The sequence below is a fragment of the Lampris incognitus genome, chromosome 6 (assembly GCF_029633865.1).
Source record: "Lampris incognitus isolate fLamInc1 chromosome 6, fLamInc1.hap2, whole genome shotgun sequence".
Classification (NCBI taxonomy): Eukaryota; Metazoa; Chordata; class Actinopteri; order Lampriformes; family Lampridae; genus Lampris; species Lampris incognitus.
The window spans coordinates 8,885,944-8,906,654 of NC_079216.1; the positions used below are offsets into that span (position 1 = coordinate 8,885,944).

Here is a 20,711-nt window from a genome sequence, read left to right on the forward strand (position 1 = left end):
AGTGACACTCTGCCCCCGACCGACTTGTCTGTCTGCAGGCGTCGTCGCCATTCCTTTCAAGGCACCTCTCTGTCCAAGTGCTCAGTTCGCCGTGAGAGCCCTTCTGATGGACTTGCCATGAAGGCCGTCTAGATGCATTGCCGCTTCCGAGCCGTTTCAGGAGATTTGGGGGGTGGGGGTGGTGGTGGGGGGTGGGGGTTGATGGATCTCTGTCTCACAGTGAGCCCTCGGGGCAACTTAGAACAAGGGGGAGCCTCTTGACTCCACAAGCAGAAACAACAACCAGTTACACAACGGAGCACAGGTAGGATCACACAAAGGAGGCTAATCTTTTAACTGGAGGGTTTTTTTTGGGGGGGGGGGGTTTGTGTTGTTGTTGCTGCGCGAGTCAAGTCTCTGTAGTCGAGTTCTTTAAACACTTCTTTGTTCTGTATTTGATGGCCCGAGAGCGAGGCCGTCTCAGACAGTGGGCGTCGTAGAGCCGGGGAGCACCTGTCAGGCGTTGAGCTATAGCGGACGATGTTCAACAATAATGCTGCACGCTGGCGGGGGTGCATGTCGTCATGGCGATATGAAGTTACACAATATACACACACAAAACACTGTTTTATGTGACTCATAGCCCCATTCCATGCACTTGTGAATATAATCGGACGATCAGCGGGAGCTCTGGTGGTTAGGGGTCGTCCGATTGGTTGGAATGTATTCGTAGGTGAATGAGGTCGCATGGTCGAAAGAGGAGAGTTCAGCAATCAGGAATAAGGGACACGAAACGTCGCTTCCCCCAGCCCACAGCAGTGCAACACAAAGACAAAAACACACATCCAAACTACAAGAACACATATATATCCAAATGACAACAAAAACAAAAAAAGCCACTGTTCGAGAGATCGAACGCCAGGATGGCCGTCGGAACTGCCGGTCTTCATGGGCTAGCAGTTAGCTTAGCCTGCCCCGCTTCCGCGTCCTGTCCGACCGCCCTCGGTGTTTCCTCTTCGGCTGCAGCTCCGGGCAGGGCCGTGGTCCCTGGGCCCACCGGACGCGGCAGACCAGGCTCCTCCAGCCGATCCGACGCCATCTCTCCCCCGCCAGACACCTTCGACACACCTCCCCGCACTCCGCACGACGACACCAAAAAAAAAACAGTCAGTGCCAGGCGAGGCCAAAAAAGAATAACGCTTCAGTTGTCGGGCAATATTTCCGCTTCAGGAGACTCAACGTCTTTCAAATACAAGTACTGTGCAAGCCATGCTAAACGTGCCAAGCTGCGTACACCTGTATAGCGGGTTCCTCATCTCGAGCCACATCGTTTTACTGCAATATTCAGCAATGTTATCGATTACTACATCTGCCCCTCACACCGTGCAGCTCTGTTACACAATCATATTCGTTGCCAAGTGCACTTTTCTTTATCCAAATGGACTGTGTAAGGATGGGGGGGGGGTTGTATATTGTCATTTACTCTATATTTACATGAATTGGAGGATGTGCTATGATTGTAAAGCCCTCTAGAACTTTAACGGTGGGGCTTTACGGATAAATTTGACTCAACGTGACTAACTCGGTCATTACAACTGTTTGCAGACTTGTCATAATGAGGGTTCATATTTCCAGTGCTGTTTTTCTGAGAGGGTAAATACTAAATGAAATGTGGAGGTTGGCTGCCTATTTATCCCATCACAGCAATCTGCATTCTGTGAAAGGGGGGGGGGGAGAGTGTAGGCTTGGAAAGGAAAGCGCGAATCAGCACTTCACATTGCTTCACTTCCTCTCACTATGAAGTGGTCACAATAGCAAGTTAGAACTGCCCGCTCCTTTTCTTCCCTCCCATACGCGCTATAGAGCGGCGAGTCAAAATGGGCCCACACAGTGGTGGGCATCCCCATCCCGGTGTGCCTTTCAGATGGTAAACAGTTTCAGATGGGCCCGGTATTGTGCCTCCATAATACAGCATCTGCTTTATGGCATGGAAGAAATGCATTGTCCCGGAGGGGGCGGTGAAAGAGCCATTGAGGGACGGCCAGGGCTTCTCTGGAGAGCCGGGGCTTTGACTGTGACACCGGCCCGTGGGTGGTAGTCAGACGTCCCCTGTGCTGCCCAGGCCAAGGGGCTGCAGTGGGAAGAGGAGGAAGGCCATGCCAAATACAGTTAGCGGCATCAAGGAGAAGTTTCAGGAGGGGCCGGCTTTGAGGACTTCAGCCAAAACGAGGGGATATATAGCGTTGTAAAACCCAAGGGGTAAACAGCACAACATTCAAGTCAGGTTTTGCTTGCACTAATGAGGGTTTTGATTGGGTGTGATGCACTACCAAGACAAATGACACGACACATCATTCTGTGAGCAGGGAGACTAAGAGTGTCTCAGAAATCCTAGAGAAATGAGAATCAAATGAACAGCGTCTGTGTGTCTGGGGATATCGGGCAGGTAAGGGAATGGTTTAAAGGGAAACAATCCCCGTTTTCAACATTATCGCTCTAAATTTGTAGGGATAACACTGCTGTAGCAGCCATGAGTAGTCTTTTTTTTATAATCTCCCACCCCCCCCCTTTTCTTCCCAATTGCACCCCACTCTTCCGAGCCGTCCCGAGCTCTGCCGATCCGGGGAGTGCTGCAGACTACCACGTGCCTCCTCCCATACATGTGGAGTCACCAGCCGCTTCTTTTCACCTGACAGTGAGGGGTTTCGCCAGGGGGATGTAGCGCATGGGAGGATCATGCTATCCCCCCCCCCCCCCAGTTCCCCTTCCGGCTTCCATGACACCTCCCCCGCCTTGACCGACCAGAGGAGGCGCTAGTGCAGCGACCAGGACACATACCCACATCCAGCTTCCCACCCCGCAGACTCGGCCAATTGTGTCTGTAGGGATGCCCGACCAAGCCGGAGGTAACACGGCGATCCCCGTGTTGGTAGGGCAACAGAATAGACCGCCATGCTACTAGGACGCCCCTGCATACGGAGTAGTCTTCTGCGTGTCTCTGAGACGGCACCAAAATTGTGTCTGCCATTGACGTCACTGACAAGAAATCTGTGAATTTGAAAATGTACATACTGCCCGGTGTGCTGATAGGATGCATTTTTTAAAAATGCTGATAACAGCAACTACATACAGCTGTATATTGCGGCACTGTTATTTGCATTTTCTCAATCAATGCAGCCTTTTGGGAAACCAGGAAGTAAGTTTTGACAATCACGTCTTGTCTGGCAGGGACATCATTGGAGGACACAGTTTTGGCAGCATTTCAGAGACACACAGGTGACCTCTCGGTGTCCCAGCAAACATGCCTCTTTGGGGCCCATGTGGGGCCACCGCGGGCAGGAACAGAGGGCCTACTGTCGGCAGCCCACTGTGGGCCCCGTTACCGGCATGAAATGCGGGGCACGTGTGGGCACCACACTAAAGGCCCCTTGTGGGGCCCCAGTGGGCAGTGTGGGCTGCCCCACACTAAGCAGAGTGGGCCCTCAGTGGGACCCATTGTGGGCCCACAGCATGCTCATAGTATGCCCACACTTTGGGCTGGGAGCAGTGGTCCCACACGGGCCCATAGTGCCCCATATGTACCTGGTATGCTAGTGACTTTCAGCTCAAACAAAAAAAAAAAGAAGAAAATATGAATTATACGAAGAAAGAATTTATTGAAAATTGGGAGCAATTGGAATTGACCTTTCGCAAAGTCCCCCCCCCCTTAGTTACTGTTGCTATGCCTGTCAAGCATTTCAGAACTATCCAGGAAGTAGCCGGAAAACACCAAAACATGAAGGAAGAAATCAGCGCCTTGTGTGGGTAAAAGTAGCAGTAATAATACGTTAGCTGTATTAGCTATCAATAATAGCTAGTAGCTAGCTTAGCTTGGAGCAGACAGGTAGTTTTGTTGATTCTGGATGGATTAAGCTGGCCATGGGGTCTGCTATACTGCCAAATCTATTGCACACATTGCGCCTCTTGCGTTCTGGGTTTTGGGAAGGGAAAGAAAATGACACCCCCTCCAAACTTTTCAGATATCTAGTATCCAATCTGCAGATCCCATAGGCACACCGTTTCAGCATGTTGCTGTGTTTTTGAAAGCTTGACGGACCGTTGCTAAGGTAGGATTGGACAAGCACCGTTCTGGGGCGGTGCTTTGCGAAAGGTCAATTGAAAAACAAAACTATACACCGAATTAAATGCTTTTATAAAACAGAACAACAAACATAGAACCACATTTGAACACAATAAGAACATTAAATCTAAAATAAAACCCAAACATTAAATCTATTTATTTTTTTGCTCCTTCTGCTCCTTCCTCCGTCTCTATCCCTGGCATTTCTGAGCCACATTTTGATGGCAGCTTCCACCTCGGATGCTGTGGCCCGGCCGCTTTTTGCCACAGGATCCACAGGCCTCACTATGTACAGGTTTCATTGGAACTAATATGTACAGATGGGTTATGGATGGATTAACAGATGTTCATTGCTGTGAGTATCACAGATGAAATTCCATTCACCTGTTGGGGTAGAGGCGAATCTCGAGCAGAGATGTCTCGAAACCTGGGCAAGTAAAGCCAAAATGATCTGTATGTTGTGGGAGTGCAGGAATGAGGAGACACCGATACAGCACAATCTCTCGTGGCAACCAGCTAACCGCTAGGCTGCTGCTAACAAGGCTCCACCCCGGAAACTCTAAGCAGTGCCTACGTCAGCGCTCTGAACGTCTGCCCTCAATTGTGTATCGCCACAATGTGACCGTGTTTTTTTATTTAGGTAAACTGACCCTTTGATTGTTCCGTGGACTCAGGCGGGGCAAAATTCAAATTAAACTACCCAAATGCAAACTTCTTGGAGTATTTAAAGTAATGAGGATTGGCACCACCTCGTGACCAAGCCCAAACTGAGCCAGGGCTATAGGCTATATTTACTTGTGTCCTGCTAGAGTGATGGAGTGTGTCAAGTTTATTACTGCACACATGCACAACATGTCAGATGTATTGCAGACTATACGAGACTGCAATAAGCTGCTGTGTGTGTATGTTCGCTAAATTTCTGATGGTTCAAAATTATTAAAATTGTAAAGTTATGAGTAATAGTTAATCTGTAATTAAGTTGGTTAAAAAAACAGCATGTGCTGCTCTATGGGAACATTTAAGGGACAAAAGATTAACAAAAAATCTAGTGTTCTTTCTCTTAACTATAATATGAAACAGCTGCGACAAACCAAAAAGTTGAGACGGTACGTGTCTTGTTGGATGGGCAGTTTTAGTTAAGTATGGGATGGACCGGTTATACCTTGGACAACTTGTTTACATTTTACTGTCATTTTTGCAGAGGTCTGACTATATGCAGCATTGGGCATGGGCGGTAAATAAAACGTTTGAGTACCGCTTACCCTAAAGCAGGTGTAATCTTAAACGTTTTAACTGTACTGTCAACAGGGGGTTGACTTCAAAGGTCAAAACTGCTGCGGGCCCCGCATGGGCTAACCCACAGAGGGCCCATGTGGGCTTACTGTGGGCAAGACCACAGTTGGGCTTGCCCACAGTAAACCCACATAGGTGCCTCAAAGGGCAAAACTGCTGTGGGCCCTGCATGGGCTGACCCACAGGGGGCCCATGTCGGCTTATTGTGGGCAAGACCACAGTGGGTTGCCCACAGAAAACCCTCATGGGGGCCTGAAAGGGCAAAACTGCTGTGGGCCCCACATGGGCTGACCCACATGGGGCCCATATGGGCTTACTGTGGGCAAGAGCACAGTTGGGCTAGCCCACAATAAGCCCACATAGGGGCCTCAAAGGGCAAAACTACTGCGGGCCCTGCATGGGCTGACCACATGGGGCCCATGTGGGATTAGTGCAGGTTTGCCCCTGCCCACATTGCCCCACAGTAAACCCACACCTACCCACAGTGGGCCCGCACGGGCATGTTTGCTGGGGTTATGGTTGCTAATAGAGTGTTACCCCTACCACATATGCATAGAGATCATGTGTGAGGGGGGTGGGGGCTGGTTCCTGGTTGTTTAACTTTAATAACATGTTTCAGTGCAGAGAGCAAAGTAACATAACAAACAACAGAAACTCTGCACAGGAGTCAGAGTTCGCCGTACTGTGCGAAAGTAATGTGAATACCACATGACACAGTTCCACCCGCAAGTCTCCAACAAGTCTCCACGTCCAGTCTCCCGAGTAGGTATCAGGGTGAGTCTGAGTGCTGCGGTGTGCACTGGAGCTCAGCCAGGTGGGAATGAGACCCGATGCTGAACGAGACGGGGAGGGAGAGAGCTCTCCATTAAACATTTAGAGCCACGCGCCTGCAGTCCTGCACGGATGAGAGCGTCTTGGTAGCGAGACGGTGGGTCTGAACTTGTCAGAGATGAGCTCAATAATAACCCAAAGCCCCGCTGACAACGCAGCATATCTATCATCCGCCATTATACCGTAGTACTGGGGAGGACCGTTCGGTGAAATCTTTATCGCCTCCTCTTTTACCACATTTACTTTTGACACCCCGGAGGAAATGGGGAGTGTGGTGACAAGGTTCTTCGACGGAGCCCGCGGTGCTGCTTGCTGGCCTACAGACGGTCACAGAGGTTAGGCTGATTATAGTGATCTACTTTTAATTATAGTGATCTACTTTTAATTATAGTGATCTACTTTTAATTGTAAGCAGATCCCAAACACGGTGCGACTACTTGAACAGCATTGACTTTACCACCACACGTAGCTACTGATATATTCTGTTGCCTACCAACACGAGGATCGCCGGTTCGATTCCCCGTGTTACCTCCGGCTTGGTCGAGCGTCCCTATGGACACAATTGGCCGTGTCTGCGGGTGGGAAGCCGATGTGTCCCGGTCGCTGCACTAGCGCCTCCTCTGGTCAGTCGGGGCGCCTGCTCAGGGGGGGAGGGGGAACTGGGTGGGAATAGCATGATCCTCCCATGTGCTACGTTCCCCTGGTGAAACTCCTCACTGTCAGGTGAAAAGAAGCGGCTGGAGACTCCACATGTATGGGAGGAGGCATGCAGCCCTCCCCGGATCGGAGGGGGTGGAGCAGCGACCGGGACGGCTAGGGAAGAGTGGGGCAGTTGGCCAAGTAAAATGGACAACTGGGGAATAAAAGAGGGGAAAATAAAAATAAAGAAAGAGAGAAAGAACAGCAAATGTAATGAAGGAATAAAGACGGTGTAGGGTTTCTCCATACGTGTACCTCTTTCAGACTGCAAACGTCGAGATCATCTGGGCCAGCCTCGAACTACGGAGACCCGTTTCAGACACAGATCCATACCAAATGGGAAAACTGACAACCCGGTGCTGGGGTGTTTTTCTTCCCTATATTACCATATCAAGCGCGTGCCTCCGCGGCTGCTAATTTTAGCACTAGAAAACAGAAATGTTGGGGCTGCTCCAGTTTAAATTTCACCGAGGCCCGGCCCCGTGAGGGGGTGGGTGGTGGTGGTGGTGGTGGGGGGTGGGGTTGTCCAGTGTTATGTAGAAGAACCACTTCGAGCGCGTTTTACCATGTCTGACGAGGATACAGGGGCGGCGCGTCAGCCAAACTGATGAGGTGTCCCCGGGGACTCGTCTTTCTACGTCCACGTCTTCCATTACGCCGCACAATGTGAGGTAGGGGAGTAAACCCCCCCCCCAAAAAAAACGAGGTTCATTAGATATTAGGAGTAAAAATGGACCTCCATCATAGTGGCACATTATATGAGCGCTGGGCTTCATTCAGACTCTGCCTTTTCATTCTCTCATCCAACCACTTGGAAGGAATTAATTCAGCGGGGCTGCCAAGGACACAGTGCTGCCACTGGTGCCAAAGCTCTGCTTCCTCTTGGACCAAAAAAAAAAAAAAATCCCATCCAAAGTCCCCTTTGGACTGAACCGCAGCCCAGATAAAGAGCACAGGCGAAATAAACAAACTCCGTGGCGTCTCTTGTGTCGACACCACGAGGCCAAAAGAGCGTTTTTTTAGGACTCGTTCTTGGCAGGGTTTGATAGGAGACGGGGGGCCAGTGACTCGCAGACAATACATCCCTCGAGGAAAGAGGGACGGACGTGCTTGTCCAAATTTTGCTGTCGTCGTTGTGAGACGGAGGAGAGACTATTGTCTCGTTTAACGTCAGACATGAGATGATACTGGAATATCAGAATGCCTCCTTCACCGGGGCACAGACCAGGGAGGCCACCGAGACATGGGAAAGGACGGAACAGAGGAGGCATGGGAGGAGGGCGACTACCCCGAGGCCCCCCAACAGGTGCATTGTCTCGGGCATCAAAGGGAAGCGGCCATATTTCAGACGGGCCGCATGGTGCATCCTGGTGAGAGGGGGGAGCATGTCCTGGTCACCGGCTCTTCCCTCTCTCTCACCCCATCCTGACCCCTCATCTCCTCCAACGCTGCCGTCTCCTCATCCCCACCTCCTTTAGACAAACGTGAGACCCTAACCTGATCCGCGGCGGCCTCCTGTTGTGTGTTATTCTCTTCTGAACCGGGCTGTCTGGAGGTGATGACCCTAGTAAACTCGTACTTTCAGTACTCTGGTGTGACAAAGTGAGAGAGAAAGCGTGTTATTAAGTTTGTGGGGTTTAGCTGAACCACATCGTTAGGTCTTTTTTAACGAAAGGAAGAAGAAAGCCAAGGGGGTCTACCTTTATTTAGTCTCTCGGGGTACATTTAAGAAGGAGGATGGGGTGTCGTTTCCTGAGAGCATTAGTAAAAGCAGTTACTCCTGACTTCGTGTTGGTCTCTCTGAACCACACGGACCCACTTTAAGCTAACCTCAGACTGTCCGGAGGGGCCACGAGGTAGACGGCAAACCCTTTTTGAGTTCACTTCCGCCATCATTATTTCCAAAACCCGGGTGGCCGTGAGTTCCCCTCCACCCAGGACATATATATAATGGACGTTGTGTCAGCAAAGCCTGTAGGATTATCAAAGACCCCAGCCCCCCTCGGCTGTGGCCTGTTCCAGCCGCTACCGTCAGACGAGCGGTACCGCAGCCTCAAAGCCCGGACCAGAAGGCTCCAGAACCGCCTCTTCCACCAAGCAACCAGGCTTCTGAACAAAGAACATGAAAGACACTAAGCCTGGTGCCGGGCTGATGGTACTGACCCGTGGTCTTCAGCGGATCATTTATCATTACTACTGCTTTTTTGTTCTGCTTTGTTGTTATTTCATTGCTATTGTTGCTGCAGTGTTGAGGAGCCGAAACACAAGAATCTCCCGCTCTCGTACTTGTGTAATGAGACGTAACAATAAAGGACCCTGAATCTTGGGTCTAGCTCTGTGCTAGGGCTGTCAATAACTGAAATGCACCGGGGGGAGGGGGGGGGGTTCAGACATCGTCATATTGTGATAGGGTCTTTTTATTGTCACGATCACAACAAGCCAGCATGGAGGCAAGTGTTGCAGGCTATGCACGAGACAACATATACAACATTTTGTTGCAGAAATTAATCAGACCCCATCGCCTACATCTCTCACAAGGTGAGATCTGAACTATCTGAGGGAGTATCGTTTGACAACTAGTTTTGGTTTGAGTTATACTTTACGTTACAAGTTCAATGTTCAGTTCATACCAGCTCAATGTGATGAACCTCGGTTGGCAATTAAACATGGTCTTTTTTGCATATGTATGCAGATTTTGTGATATTATAGTATATCCATCCATCCATTAGCCAAACTGCTCATCCTGCTCTCAGGGTCGCTGCAGCCTATCCCAGTGGTCATTGGGCGGCAGGCGGGGAGACACCACGGTGGGAGGAAACCGGAGCCCCCGGAGGAAACCCACGCAGACATGGGGAGAACATGCAAACTCCACACAGAGGACGACCCGGGACGACTCCCCAAGGTTGGCCTACCCCGGGGCTCGAACCCAGGACCTTCTTGCTGTGAGGCGACCGCGCTAACCACTGCGCCATATCATATATATGATTATCATGACAAAATATTCCCAGCACCCCTCTGCGCGTTATTCCCCGCCGCGTTGTTAAACCGGACATCAACAGAGACTTCACTTTGCTAAATCCGTGACAAAAGTCCGAGCTGAGCTGCACTGCCATCTGACATGTTTGGCTGCTGCTGCCAGTACGATGTGGACCGACACCCAGCTGATCCCGTCAGACCATCGCTCACCCCTGTCACCGGCGTGCGTGGGAGGTGCCACGGACGTCATCCTGTTGCCTTTAGTCAGGCCTAGTCTCGGATTACGGGAGTCTAGTTATCGCCCTCTCCCAGGGTTTGGTTTTAAGTGTGGGGGGGGGGGGTACTGGTAATCCCGGGGATGTGGACTCGGGGCGCCAAACACTTAATTGGATTTCTGTCATTGAGGAGCGAGGAGAATCCAATCAGCCCCGGCCGCCATGCAGTTCTCCCAGTTCTTGTCTTCTGATCCGGTACTAGTCCGCCGAACAGCACCTACTCTCGGATCCGTGCTGGGGAACAGGGGGAACCATCACTACGCACCCCTTCAATTACTACCTTGCCCGAGGCCTCAGCCCTGGAAAGGCGGCTCATACGGTACGGTACACACAAGGTCGTCCAATCATCGTAAGCTGTAGCAGCAGCATAACGTGGTGCGTGGCAGTTAACGGGAGGAAACTGCCCCGTGTGTTTGTGCAACCGCTGACCATGGGGGGCGGGGGGTGGGGTGGGGTAACCAGAGAGGTCCGTCTCTCCGATACAGCTGATGAGCAGTAACACAGACGGGCAATACAGCCGGTCTCTGCTCGCAGAAGGGTGTGGGGCGCATCCCTTTCACCGACCCGGGGGACAGACACTTCCTCTGCCCCCCCTCGGGGGGGTGGCGGGGGGGGGAGCTGTCAGATCTCCAGAACAGCAGCCGGGGGGTATATGGAGTGAGTATTAGCAGATGCAGAGATGTAATCTGGATTCAACCTTCGTGGTGCAGATGAGACAGGAGGAAGATGAGTAATGCGTGTTCCTCCTGTAGGCTTTTGGACGTCCTTTAAGTGACGAGGTTCCCTGTGGATAAAAAAGACAACGACACTTTCTTTCTCTTTTTTCAAGCTGTTACGGGAGAGAGAGAGAGAGAGAGAGAGAGGGAGCGAGAGAGAGATTGAGGGAGAGATGTAGAGGGACAGAAAGAAGTACAGAAATGGGGGGGGGGCACCGTTTTCTTTTTACAGCGGAAACAGAAAGAGAGAGAGAGAGGAACTAAGAAAGACAAAACAGGTGGCGTGACGGTCTATTCCGTTGCCTGCCAACCCGGGGATCGCCGGTTTGAATCCCCATGTTACCTCCGGCTTGGTCGGGCGGCCCTACAGACACAATTGGCCTGCGGGTGGGAAGCCGGATGTGGGTATGTGTCCCGGTCGCTGCACTAGCAGCCTCCTCTGGTCAGTCGGGGCGCCTGTTCAGGAGGGAGGGGGAACTGGGGGGGGGGGGGAATAGCATGATCCTCCCACGTGCTACGTCCCCCTGGTGAAACTCCTCACTGTCAGGTGAAAAGAAGCGGCTGGTGACTCCACATGTATGGGAGGAGGCATGTGGTAGTCTGCAGCCCTCCCCGGATCGGGACGGCACGGAGGAGTGGGTTAATTGGCCTGATACAACTGGGGAGAAAAAAGGGAGGGAAAGGAGGAGAGAAGGAAAAGCAACGATCGAAAGAGAAGGAGGCAGAGGTAGGATCAAAAAGAAATAGAACAAGAGAGAGAGAGAGAGAGAGAGAGAGAGAGAGAGAGAGAGAGAGAGAGAGAGAGAGAGGGGAGGAGGTGGAGATTAGTGCATAAGCTGCTCTCAGGGCGGTGATTGCTCCTTTATCTGAACCACTTGGCAGTAAACTGGGAGCCGTGTTTTATAATTCCGTATGTGTGACGGCGCCTCGTGCCCTCAAACCAATGCATCAGAAACGAAACGCTACTAAATCTCCCGTTACTCTCGGTCACCGCCGTTCAATCGCGCAACTGGTCCGTTTCAACGAATAACAACAATTTAACCATCGCGCGCTGTGAGAGAACACCATCACGTGCGATATATACTTATGTCTTCAGTAACCCAGGAGGTAACTACAGCCAAACAGGGAGGAGCACGGCTGGGGCAACCAGGGGGCCTCAAGGTGTATTGCCAATCCCGTCTATTCTTCCACGGCCGGCATGTTTCGGAGCGGTACGCATGGGCGTCCTAAAAGTGCCCTTCGACTGGGCGCCGACTGCTCCCAAATACCTCTAAAATGCCAACCACAATGGAGCCGTGACTTCAAAACCTGCGGATGTACGGACGCTCCCTCAACGACACATCAGAGGAAACCCTGTCCCGTTTTCCCCCTCGCGGGATGCGCGCAGGCGGGATCTCGGTCTCGCTGCGACTGGCTTTGAGTAACACGTCTGCCATGGCTGTCTTCATAGCAAGAGGCGGTTATGTGTCAATGTGCCGTGGGCCCGGGGAGAGGCCTCCAAACCAGCCAACCTTGAAGAAGGGAGTATGAGGTTCCACATCAGACTCCCTTAAAGGGGTAGACTTACGAGCCCGTTCTCATCCCACGGCGTCCTGTGCTGACACTGCTGAGAAAACGTCGATATGTGACGCACGAGGCGCTCGGGGGGTCTGCGCGAGACGAGGCAGGTTAATGATGCTGATAGCCACTAGCGTGGACGTTAGTCGTGCTACATCAAGTGGCCGGCTCTCCGAACATGGGGCTCGGTGAGCCGGACTAATGTCCAAGCATTGAAATCACTACCAGTCGGTAAGTCGTTCCGGCTAAGTCATACCCAACAAAGTAGTGGGCCGTTAAACACCCGGCCACAGCACGACGCCATGGGGAGCAGCAGCTCTGCCAGGGGCCGGCATTTCCTGCACTCCAGCCGGAAAGCTTTATTTCGGCGAAACAAGCCAGTAGGGGACGTTTTGGAAATCCAACGTCGCCCTGCAAAACTACGTGCGTTTCAGTTTTCCAACATGGAGGAGTCATGTTGGCAACACAGCTCCACAAAACACAAGAAGCCTTCTCACCCGGCATCAGTACACATGCTAAATGCTGCAACTACAAAGGTATAAAAAAGCGATGCTGTGGGCAACACGGGGGTCGCCGGTTCGATTCCCCGTGTTACCTCCGGCTTGGTCGGACATCCCTACAGACACAATTAGCCGTGTCTGCGGGTGGGAAGCCAGATGTGGGTGTGTGTCCTGGTCGCTGCACTAGTGTCTGCTCTGGTCAGTAGGGGGCACCTGTTCAGGGGGGAGGGGGAACTGGGGGGAACAGCGTGATCCTCCCACGCGCTACGTCCCCCTGGCGATACTCTTCACTGTCAGGTGAAAAGAAGCGGCTGGCGACTCCACATGTATCAGAGGAGGCATGTGGTAGTCTGCAGCCCTCCCCGGATCGGCAGAGGGGGTGGAGCAGAGACCGGGATGGCTCAGAAGAGTGGGGTAATTGGACGGGTACAATTGAGGAGGAAAAGGGGGGAAATCCCCCCCCCCCAAAAAAGTGATGCTGGGCTGGTCACGTTACTGCTGAACGGGTGAGCAGCATTGTCACATGTGTTGCATTGTTTTTCAACCTGACTACCTCCTCACTTGACATTTCTGCAGGGTCTCTGCACTAGCTAGCGTGCAAAAACGTGAGACGTTATTAGCGCCGGTTGTGTTACTCGCAGACCATCGCCGCTCAAGGGGACGGGGCATAAATTTGCCAACATTCACGCCATCGCTGACTTTGATCACTAGAGAAAACTTTACTAACCCAGAGTCGTTTCTGGGACGGAAAACTCCCGTCTCAACTCCAAACAACGGCACAGCACCAGGGGTTATGAAGCGGGGCACACGGAAACAAAGACCCCCGTCTAGAAAGATGGAGAAGAAAACAGAACAGTAGATAGGCCTGTGGCGGCCCAGACAGCTCTCCGCCACTCATGCCATCTGATTGGGTTATCAGGCCGGCCAGCTTCTGAGGAGCCCCTGGTAAATGAAGTTGCCATCGGTCCATCCTCCCTTCCTCACAGCCAGGGCCGCCCGGCCAAGAGCAGGGAATTATCTCAGTGACAATGAAGCTCTTTCAGCCACCAAAGAACACTGGCTGAGACGTTCAGGGAAGGACAGACATGGAAGAGATTACACTGATTGCTATTCCACTGCTTGTGTTTGATCCTAAATTGCTCTGGCACCGGGTCTGAGCCCAGCCCGGCTGTTGTCCTTGGGTTTTTGATTAATAAATCTAATTCACGGTCCACGTTCTCCTCATGCTAAGTGGCGAGCTTTGTGCCCGGTGAAACAAGCGTCACAATGCTCCTCAAACGAGTTTGTGTTTTTAAGCAGCGGGCAAATTAGAAAGGAAGAGACGAACAGCTAAACCTTCCCATGGTCCATTTCTGGGTCTCATTTCAAATACAAATCAGTTGGGGCCACGAGCTGCTTAAATCGAAACGAACCTACTCAGTACGGTATGAATACAGATTAATATCAACTTTCCTGTAAGATTGAAAAGAGGGGGGGGGGGAGTTAAAACTTTTATAGGACTACAGAGAGGATAAGGAAAAGAAACATTCCTTCTCCTCCGTCTTTCTTCCCTTTGTCAACGAGGCCCCAAGAGCAAGCAACACAACCGGCCTGGAAGAGAAGAACTCGCTATAGCTGACAGGGTGAATTAGCCTGCTGGGGAACATGTCTAACGCTCATTGTTCATATTCTGGAAGCTATTGGCCCACGTGAACATCTCGCACCATGTGATCTTTGCCACCAATCAGCCGATTGATGTAGGGGGAAGGAAAGGGAAACGGGGGGGATGTTTTTAGCGCACCAATTTTAGGACTCTAATGGTTTTTTTGACCTCAATCTTCCCTAATCATTTTGAAGCCCGGGAGAAGATTATCTGGGTATAGATTATGCTTTTGCACAACACGTGGTACTTGGACAATGGAGGAATGATGAGAGAGGGGAAAAAAACCCCACTGCCACAGGCTGGATTCTGATTTTGGGTTAATGATATGTGAAAGGAAACCTACATCGATTTGAACGGAGGAATCTTGGAATCACACTTGGATTTGTTTACTATCCCCTTTCTTTGTCTCCCTCGGGGGAGTTTTTTTTTCCCCAGGATTCCCGTGGCTGTGTTTGGGGGATTTTAAGGGATGAAAAAAAAAAGAGGGGAAGAAAAGCCCATTGGTCTCAGTGCCCCAGTAACAGCATCCAGAGCCAAGCTGTCATCCCATTTGGATTAAGAGCCCTTCAGTGGTGGCTGCTTAGCCCCCAAACACGGTCCCTAACCTTGGGCTGTGGTGTGGGCAGTGGGTGGAGGGTGGAGCACAGGGTTGGGCCTTACAAACCGTGGCTTAAATACGACTTTTGGGGGTCACCGGACCTCCTGAACCATAGCAAAGCCACTTTACATTTCCAAGTCACTTCTATTCATAAGCTGACAGCTAAGTGTCCCCCCTCCCTTTCCTGTTGATTCAGGCACTGTTGCATCAGGGGCTTGGGGGGGGGGGAAGAAACTAAGACAGTAAACGCCCCCACTCCACTTACCCCAGAAGACCCCACTTCTACCAGTTACCACTCAGAGATACTGTAGCATTAAATGAGAGGGAGCCTCGGAGCATGGGAGTGCCGAGGATGATGGGAGATTTAGCTCGCTTTCTCTTGGCAGGGCTCTCGCTTTAGTGATAGATGGTGCAAGAGCCATGGTGCCACCAAGCTATTGGACACCCAAATGGGCCACCATAAGGGGGAGGAGGTGGTGGTGGTGGGGAGGGGGATCAGATATACGGGAGGTTTGAGCTCCTCTAAAGCTGTATGCAAATGGGGGGGGAAAGGAGAGGAGGCATGAGAACAGGCTAAGGAGCATTGAAGTGCATGCTCTTCCCAGCATCCCTCTGGTTTTTAAGCTAGCGTACACCCCACCGCTAGAGCTGTGCCTCAGCTCGAGTTGCCTGCTCCCTCTGTGCTTTAAGTGGGCATGAAGTGTAGCAGAGGGTCCTAATACGGGCTTCCACGGGACACCTCGACGGCTCCATCTACCAATTCAAAGCTGGCCAGGACTTCAGCGGACCTGAGCCTTCTTGTTAGCTGGCGGTAGCACCGGCTGCCTCTCCAGCCTCTCTTCAGCAGGAACTAATGTGTGTTCAAACAGGGGCTCCAGTGCCCAGCCATCTTTTGTGGATCTCTTCAGGCATGACCCCGCAGCAGCCCCCCTACGCCACAAGAAAGGGGTGAGAACAACAGCCCAGCCAGTAGGGACCAAGAAACAGACCCTCTTTTGTTCCACTACCCCCCCTCCCTTCCCAGCATCCATGGAGGTACATGATCCACCACCCCCCTCTCCTACCCACTATCCCACATGCAAACCCCCCCCAAACCTCAAAACCTTCCCAAAGGATCTTCTCTAGTCAAAGGGAACAATGTAAGTGCCATCTCATCTCATCCTATCTCATCTCATCCCATCCTATCTCATCCCAACTCTTCTCATCTGATCTCATCTCATCCTATCTCATCCCAACTCTTCTCATCTGATCTCATCTCATCGCATCGCATCTCATCTCGGACATCATGTCTTCATTTGCTTTATCAAGACCTCAGACTTGACTGCGACGGAGATCAAGTGGTTCATGAGAATCTAATGGCAGTTAACCTTTCAGGGTGCTCTACTGGGGGGGGGGCGGGGGGCGGAAGGGGTGTGTATGGCAGATAGAGGCAACTTAAAACCCACAACATTGTGCTCCATTATCTCGAACCTCCCACTTCAAAAGGGGGTCTATTGCCGTCCGTCCCAGGCAGTTGGTTTGAAGAGAAACGAGCCATCGCTGTAGCTTTGTTCTTGCGGCGGGGGGGGGGGGGGTTAATAAACCGACATGAGTGATAATACCGTTCCCTGGGTAACTTTCTATTGACTGAGCCTGATGGCTTTTAGTTGGTAATGGTCTGATAGCGGCAATGATTCAGTCACAGTGGGTAATCCAAAGACTTGTCACCGACTGTTCCTGACTCCACCATCTGTCCTAGAAACCCTGCTATCTACCTTCTGGAAGAGAGCTGAGCAACACCATTCAGAACACTGAAACAGCCCGGGCTGTCGTCGTTCCCTAGAAGCCGAGTGTCTGAGGTGGAAATGATAATGAATACAGCTTGGGGGTGTCATGCTATTCCGACACCGTCTTGGGCGACCTGAGGTAAATCAATCAAACGCACTCGTCGTAGAGCAACAATTCCTCGCGAAACAGCCGAATCTCGTCGTCTGTAACCGCTCAAGCATTCAGCTAGGGTACAGATGCGGGCAATGCACAGGCTACCCGAATATTGGTCCTTTTCCCGAGGTGTCAGTCTCCATCGGCTCATGATGATTTAATGCCGGTCCAGGATGTAAACACGCACAGTTGCAGCTGTGTGGGGCTGGACTCGCAGAAATGCGTCAATTCCCATTAGTACCGCTGCCTAACCGAGTGTGAAACTCTAATTGGACCCACCAGCTTATAGCCATCAAGGCCTTACTCTCCAAGAGGGAGGGAGATAAAGGGAAAAGGAAAGACGGAGAGAACAGAAGGGAGAGGAAGTGAAACACAGGCTGGTGTGTGTGTGTGTTTGTACATGCTTCTGTGTTAAGTAACAATGTGTGTGCATGCACCTGCACCTGCACCTGCACATGCATGCAGTCGTGTGTAGGTGCACTTCTGCATACATGTGGGCAGGTTTCCCAGCATGCATTTGTCCAAATTAATACTGAACCCCAGCGCTAAAGCAGCCGCAAAGCAGGGGAACGCAGCATCCCTACGTGGACTAATGAGACTCTCATTTCTGAAATCAGGTGGACAGGCTTGTGACGGCGGACCCCGGCATTGTCACCGTGCTGTGACAGGCCCAGTGGAACTAAACACCCCGACTGCAGTGACACTAATGGATGGGGCTGGGGGGGGGGGGCTCCATTAACCCCGAGAGATTTAGCCCCAACACAAAGGCCTCTGTTCACAGTCACCGTCCAGTCCCGTCTATTCAGAGTCGGTACACGTGTTTCTAGGACGCGGTTCAACCGCGGTGACCCACGGTGGCGCGCTACTAAATCATACGCGTCCTCCGCCGCTTTCCACAACGCAGAAACCACGCCGGAGGAAGTGAGACGTTACCCACCGCCACGGAGATGCGGCGCCTTGGGTCTCTCTCAGCGACAAATCACACTTCCAAGAAGTTCAAATCGATGCTCGGCGAAGGGGTGACGTCACTATGACTGGCGCAGGGCAAGCCTCTCCATGTATGAGATGCATTGTCCCGTCGTCCGCCAGGCCCCGGGGGAGTTCACAACGCCGCCGGGCGGATGCTTACAGACGGAGCACCGGTGAAATCTCTCGCAGCATAGTCTGCGTGCTTTCTCCAGCCCACGGGGTGAAATAAGTGGCATTTTCCTTGCCGCCACCCAGGCCTTTCCCATAGCCCCCAGAGGAGGAGAGGCACAGGGAGCAGTTTTAGGTCAGCGGTGAAAACCGACTGCCGCTCTCACACAAAAAAAAAAACAAAAAGAAAACAAGCGAGCCAACGTGTGTCAGGGCAAATCCCTGAGTTATGCAAATCTCCCGGGCCGCTGCCGTTTGTGACGACGGTGGAAGCAGAGACGGCAGCACAATGTAGGTCACTTTTCCCCCATCCCCTTAGCCTTCGCGTTGGTCAAACGAGCTCCAAATTTCCGGGTTGACTTGCGCCCCACCGGTTGGCTTTTGCGGCCCCCGTGGATCCTAGCAGGCCACCCGTCATCGGGTTTCCATGCGACCGATATATCTCTGCGGTCAGCCCGTGACCAGAACTGGCCGCCAAAAGGCGCGCGAGCAGCAGCGGGAACCCGCAGACATGAAATGGTGTCACTAGTTTTTGCCGCCCGTTTCTGAATTAATGCATAGACGGCATACGGAACAGACACCCGCCAGATATTGTTGTTGTCTGTGATAGATTAACAATAGCCTGCTTAGACTGAACAGATATGACCGGAAAGTGTGTCACCTCTTTCAGGGGCCGGTAAGAAGCAGAGCTGCAGACAATACAGCCGGAGACATTAGCATTGTGTTAATTGGGCTGCACAGAGCGGGCGGAGAAAGTGTGCTGCTCAGGCATGTGTGTGTGAGCGAGAGTGCCTGGTGGTGGTGGTGGTGGTGGTGGGGGGGGGCTGGGTTGGTGAGTGCCCCCCCCCTGCCAGTCCAATGAAGTCCAGAGCAGGGAAAGACAAGGGGGGTGGGGGTGTGGGTGTGGGGGGTGTTTTTCCAGTGAGGCAGTTCTTTGGCCAGAGTATTACCGTCTGATTACAGAATGACACGAGACGCAAATCGGGGAAAAAACCTCCCGAGGACGATTATGATGATGGCGGCGGCGATAATCACATTTGGTGTGATAACGACAAACAGCAGACGTGTCCAGGTCAAACAGTTCGGGCACAAATCAGCTTAGAGTGTGAAGGATTTCGCATGCAGAGAAAACAATTACATCAACATGCAACCACACATAAAGACAGAGACAGTACATTTAATCAGCCCTTCTCTCAGTCTGTCCATCCATCCATCTATCTATCTATTCATCCATCCATCTATCGAACACAGGTTTGCAAAGAATAGCAAAGACAACGACAACGTAAGAATGGACAGCCTGTCAAAAGCCCCCCCCCCCTCCCCCCAAAATAAATTCAGGATAAGTAGGAAGTGTTCCACTCAGCATCTTTAGAGCAGCCCCCCAACGTGAGCCCGGCAGTGATCTGACAGCTGCTGCACACCGGCGCGACGGCAGCAGATTGGCTACGGACGCCAAGGCTCATCTATAGAAAACCCAGATCCAAAGACCAGAAATCACCACCGCGCGCGCGCGCGCGCACGCACGCAGGAATGGCTTTTAAAAAGTCGCCAACCGTTTCCTTTGCAGACAGCCTCGGAGGACCCTCCACGCTGTGTCTTTAAGTGCATCCCTATGTAAAAGCTGCGCGGGGGGGCGGGGGGTGGGGGTGGGGGGAAGCGAGCGTCTCTATACCTCAGCCAGCGTTACAGCATCCTGCACGATCAACAACTCAGCGAGACTGTTTCTGCCCCAGACACAAACTCCTTAGCAGGGGGCGACATGTAGTCTGCGTAATCGCCGTCATCCAGCTCACCTTTCTGACGCGCGGTGTCGGTGCCGCGGGTTTCTCAGGGCGGTCCTGTGGGTTTCCGGTGCGGTAGGGTTCGTCTCTCCCCCTGCGTCTGCGTGCCTATACGCAGTCCCGTTGTGCTCCGAGTCTCCTCCGCTTGCCGCTCTCTCTCTCTCTCTCTCTCTCTGACACTGGTCCTCCTCCTCTGCCACCACCTCGCTGACACTGTCCCTCCTCTCTCTCCCACCACCTCGCTGACGCACGCACGGCGAGGACGCGCAGGGGCACCGGCGCGCACGCCCGCGGCGCGCTCCGGTGCCGCCGCCGCCGCCGACGCACGCACGGTGACCGCAAAGCGCCGAGCCGCTCCAGCAGAAACTATTGTTCCTGCAAATTAACATTAATTAACGATGTGCAACGTTGCAATACGCGTTGGCAATCTCCTCTTGCAGTGTTATATGTTGATATTAAAGAAGGAAAAAGGAGTTTCATAATTGCACCCCATGCATGCAGCTTTTTAACTCCCAAAGCTCAGTTTAAAAAGAATTGATTACTCTGGCACTGATTAGGGCGATTTTAGAGGGGGGGGGGGATAAGGCAGCTGGCGAAGAAGTCATGAAATCAGGTGAAATTACGTGATGTATAAAACGTATTTCTGCGTGAGTAGTCATAGCAAAGCGAAGCTTGTCAGGATTTGGC

General features: G+C 52.1%; 1 protein-coding gene across 1 annotated transcript in view; it reads right to left on the bottom strand.

Annotated features, from left to right (window-relative positions):
• Positions 1–20,176, bottom strand: part of LOC130113934 (neuronal cell adhesion molecule-like) — a 113,436-nt gene extending 93,260 nt beyond the window's left edge. Inside the window, exon 1 of the mRNA XM_056281643.1 lies at positions 20,037–20,176. The gene's annotated coding sequence lies outside the window, so the exon portion shown is untranslated. The remainder of the gene's footprint in view (positions 1–20,036) is intronic.
• Positions 20,177–20,711: the final 535 nt, after the last annotated feature.